Genomic DNA, 5,222 nt, shown 5'->3' on the forward strand with positions numbered 1-5,222 from the left:
AACTAAATCGGCCTGAGCGTCGGGCGGAGGAGCTTTGCTTTGCAAAAAAAAAAAAAAAGAGGAGGAGGCGGAGAGCGGCCGCCCGCAGATCCACCCCAGCCTGTCTCTCTCTCTCTCTCTCTGCGCGTGACTGGACAGAGAGCGAGAGGGAGAAGGAGAGGGCGGGCAGGAGGGCAAAAGAGAGGAGTCGCTGTCGCCGCCGCCGCCGCCCTTTTTTTTTGTTTCGGCGCGGCTGTGATTGCAAGAAGCGCCACCGGGTGCCGGCCCGGAAGCAGGCCTAGGCGCACTCGCAGCCTCCGCCTCGAGTAGCTCGCTCGCTCGCCACAGGCCTTGGCAATCACAGCGCCCTCTGCCGCAGACCCGCTGGGTCCAAAGGCCGCGGAGCCGCATGCTTTCTTTTTGCCCCGCGACCGGGCGAAAGCTACGCGGGCAGGGGACGCGGCTGCAAGGGGAAGGGCTGGCTAGAGCAGGACGAAGGCACACCTCGCTGCGGCCTGATAGAGCCAGGGTAGGGTAGGGGTTAGAGTGGGTCGGAGGGAGACCTGGGTTCAAAGGCTCACTCTGCCACGAGAGCTCACCCGTGGGCTGGTGGCTGCCTCACTTCTCAACCTACCCCTCACAGAGTTGTTTTGTTTTGAGGATAATTTGGAGAGTAAAGGGAACTATGCTCGCTTGAACTTCTTGTAGGAAAAGGGGGGGGTCTAAATACAATAAATAAAAGGGTGGCGTTGAGCCGAGGACTTGCCAATTAGAAGGGCGGCGGTTCGAATCCCCATGACGGGGTGAGCTCCTGCCAACCTAGCAGTTCGAAAGCATGTCAAAGTGCAAGTAGATAAATAGGTACCGCTCCGGCGGGAAGGTAAACGGCGTTTCCGTGCGCTGCCACATGACCCAGAAGCTGTACGCTGGCTCCCTTGGCCAGTAAAGCAAGAGGAGCGCCGCAACCCCAGAGTCGTTAGTGACTGGACCTAACGGTCCCTTTACCTTTTTAATAAACAAACATGACCAGAGAGCAACAGCGCTTGCCCCCACTTGTGAGCATGCTCTTCCGATACTGGAGGTTGTGTAACCTTATCCTCCATGATTTGTCCATTTTCTGCCTAGGAAAGTGGGGAGAGGTGATGACCCAAAATGCTAAAGGCCACACTGCATGCACCTGACAAAATGGCCTCTCTGACCCAGGAAGACATGCTCAAATAAACGTGAGAGAGTTTAAGATGCTAGCAGACACTTTGTTGGTTTTGCTGCTACAGGCTAACATGGCTACCATCATGAATGTTGTCTTAAGTACCACAGAGACTCCAAAATTACCACTACAGTACTATCCTTTTGCCCACTTCAGACTTATCTGGTTGCTAACTACTGTATATAGTGTTTTTTGAATGCACCACCATTTCCCACATTAAAAAAGGAAAAATCCATCATCACCCTCTAATGAAGTACTGTGAATACATTTCTGTTCTTTACTTCCAAACTCCCTGGAGTATGCCAATTGTTCCTTGCTGTCGACTTCATTCTCTTGACCTGTTACTAACTAGCTTCCACCCCATGCAACTCCCCAGAAACTGTCCTACCAATGATTATGACCCATTGCAATCCGCCTTCCACCCACTGCACCCCACAGAAACTGCCCTATTACCAATCACCTCACTTCCTTCCAACTCCTTTTTGTTTTGTAAGGAGTCTCTGCTCCAGGGATTCTTTTGACTGCCCCTGCTGGTTCTTTTCCTACCTCTTTAATTGCTCATTCAGTGATTACTGTCACTACTAGGTGAAACTTTTTGTAGTTTCATCCTTTCCATTAGGAACTCTTAGGATCTGTTCCTGATCCTCTTCTTTCTCTTCTCACTACAGCTGGGGGATGACATCATAATTTGTGGCTTTCCATACCACCTAGAGCAGGGATCCCCAAACTAAGGCCCGAGGGCCGGATGCGGCCCAATCACCTTCTAAATCCAGCCCGCGGACGGTCCGAGAATCAGCATGTTTTTACATGAGTAGAATGTGTCTTTTTATTTAAAATGCGCATCTGGGTTATTTGTGGGGCCTGCCTGGTGTTTTTACATGAGTAGAATGTGTGCTTTTATTTAAAATGCATCTCTGGGTTATTTGTGGGGCATAGGAATTCGTTCATTTCCCCCCCCCAAAAAAAAAATATAGTCTGGCCCCCCACAAGGTCTGAGGGACAGTGGACCGGCTGAAAAAGTTTGCTGACCCGTGACCTAGAGCTTTCCAAGAAATCTTAGATCTGACATTCTGTGTTCAGGTGTTTCATTGACACCTGAAATCCAGCTTGTCTCTGACCAAACTTCTCTTTCCTCCTAGGTTTTTCTCTCTTCAAATATTCTGTTTTCATCAAAGACATCACAAATCACCCTGTTGATCAAGCACAAAGCTTTGGATTCATGTCTGAGATTTCTTTTTCTCCCCATATTCAGTGATGCAAGGAAAAAACTCAAGATGTATGCACAAATATCCTCTGGAACTGGAGGTTCTATACAATATTTGTTGCAAGCTTTCTCTTTGGTTGTTCAGAGGGTCATCTATTGCAAATAATACATGCAGGAAAATCTTATGAGAAATGTTTTAATGCAATTGACGTTGCAGGAACTATGTTGCCTTTTCCCACTATTCCTATGCAAGAGTGGCTATGGTATCAAGTTTTCAATCACTCAGTGTAAATCAATAAGTTTTGCATTCAGTGTAAATCAATAAGTTTTGCATTCAGTGTAAATCAATAAGTTTTGCATTCAGTGTAAATCAATAAGTTTTGCATGTGCAAAACTCCTTTTCTGTTGTAGGAAACTAACTTGAAAGGAGTCCTACAGAGTTAAGCTTGTCTGTCAGTAATGCTACAGGTGCCGTAGGGCTAAGTGTAACCATATCTGCCATTGCTTAGACGAAACAATTCAGAAGCAAGACATAAAACTAGAATTTCTAGTCCTGTACTGTAATGTTTATTTGGTTAACTGGTCAGATGATCAGCGTAAAAATTCTTCGGGGTCTACAAAGCTGCACCTGATAAACAGGCCAACATATTTTATTTTAAATTATTATTATTATTATTATTATTATTATTATTATTGCAATGAGTAATAAAAACTGCTGATGGCATGCACTGCCTTCAAAGAGATGTTCCCTGTGTGTGTGAGAGAGAGAAATGAATTACTCTAAGCTGATACCTGTTGTAGCACATGAGTACATCATTTAAAAGTTACCTTTTTAAAAACTGCATATTTGTCTATATTTATGCAGATGGGCAGAACAGTCCTCCTAACTCACATTTAGAGGGAGAGAAAAGGAGATGCCACTACAGGGCGGCTGCCAAATCCATTGCCCTGCAGTGATGCTGTCAGCAAGATGTGAAATGTTATGAGCAGCTATTTCTTTTACTACCAGGGTTGCCATAAAGTTGTGGCATTTCTGTGGACATGCTGAGGGAATTAAGAGGTTTTGGATGCGCTGTAACAACACACATCCCTGACGTGCCCCATTTTTACTTGCTCCACCAGCAGGACATCATAAGTGTTGCTCCACAATCAACCTTTAGCCCTGTCAGCAGAGCAATGCTTAATGCCCTTAAGGCTCCTCAGCTGGATTTAAGCTGTGGTTAGAATTGCACCCTTAATGGGTCATTTAATTAACTGATTAAAATCTATGCAAGTACGGTAAGTAATTAAGATTTCTTAAACCAGTTGAGTTGCAGAAATACCACACTGAGGCAGCAGACAGCTGCCACAGGGACATACACGGAGGGCGTATTCTTTCTTGCAAATATATGGCCAATATTAGCCTAACTTTCTTCCCCCCCCTTTTTATAATCTTTATTAGTTTCCCACATAAACATATATACATAGATAACAAGTCATACAAAACAAAAACAATAAAAAGGGGGAAGTAAAAAAGAAAAAGAAAATACAATATTATTACAATTAAATAACAAGTTAAAATGTAAAACTTCCAATCATTCTCATTATACTGCTTGTATTGTCTATTTTTTTGCACAGATTTATGTTATCTCATATTTTTATATAATCCAATATGTTATCTAATACACTTTTTGCTTGCAAGTATCAATCTAGTTCCGCAAGTACCGGTATATTGTTTGTACAATACAATTTTAGATATTCCTTAAATATTTTCCATTCCCCGTATACTTTCTGGTTTGACACTCCTCTGACTCTTCCCGTCAGTTTTGCTAGTTTCAGGTACTCTATCATAAGAGTCTGCCACTCTGTTATCATTGGTAGTGTTTTATTAGCTTAACTTTCAAGGTTTCCTCCAGGGAATTCTGGGAGCAGTAGTTTAGTGTGAGATTGCTGAGAGTTCTCAGACATCTCCATGCCTTCTCAGAGAGCAACAACTCTCAGAGTTCCCTGCAGAGAAAGAATGATTATTAAACTAGTTTTAAGTCTGAATAGGCCTGGGGTCCATGTAAAACATTCCAGCCATGACTTCACTGACAACCACAGCATTGGCCTTCAAACCTGCATGCAGTCAATACAAATAATACCAGTAGTATGTAATGTATCTCAGAGTCTTCTCAGTCGCGTAAGTAACACTATACCATGCCCTAGGAAGTGATCCAGTGCTGTTTACAAAGACATTACTGATGTCAGCATGGAAGCCTGAAAATGCAAGCATGTCAAAAGATCTTATCATGCAGACGCTTGATGAGATACATGATCTCCAACTTCTTCTCTTCCACAAGGTGAGTGTCTGTCGTAAACAAGTTACCAGTACATGAACCCCAGTCACGAGTGGTGAGACCTTTTCAGGGACTTCAAGCTCACATCCGGGCTATTTTCCTTGGAGCGAAGGTCACTGGAGACCGATGGCATTTCTGTCCGATATGGTTTTATTGGCACATAATGTACAGGCTGAGCCTAGCACTGGGTTCATCACAGAGTGCAAGACAAGTATGCATGAGATTGTTAATGGAAAGGGAATAAAAATAAAATAGCAAAATATTTCAATCCTCCTGTCTTGATTGTGATGAATCCACGTCTCCTCCCACTGCTGAAACAAATTTGGATTTTTTATATATATAAAATTAATTGGAATTTGCCTCTGGATGAAAGAAAACCCAGAGTTGACTACAGTATATGGTTAATGGGGGAGGCGAAAAGAAAACAGAGCAGATGAAAGGGGAGAAGGGGTAGGAGGGACATTCGTTGGCTGTTGTCAAGAAAAAGTGTTACCTAGCAACTTTGACACAGGGA

This window comes from Lacerta agilis, chromosome 5, assembly GCF_009819535.1.
Source record: "Lacerta agilis isolate rLacAgi1 chromosome 5, rLacAgi1.pri, whole genome shotgun sequence".
Lineage (NCBI taxonomy): Eukaryota > Metazoa > Chordata > Lepidosauria > Squamata > Lacertidae > Lacerta > Lacerta agilis.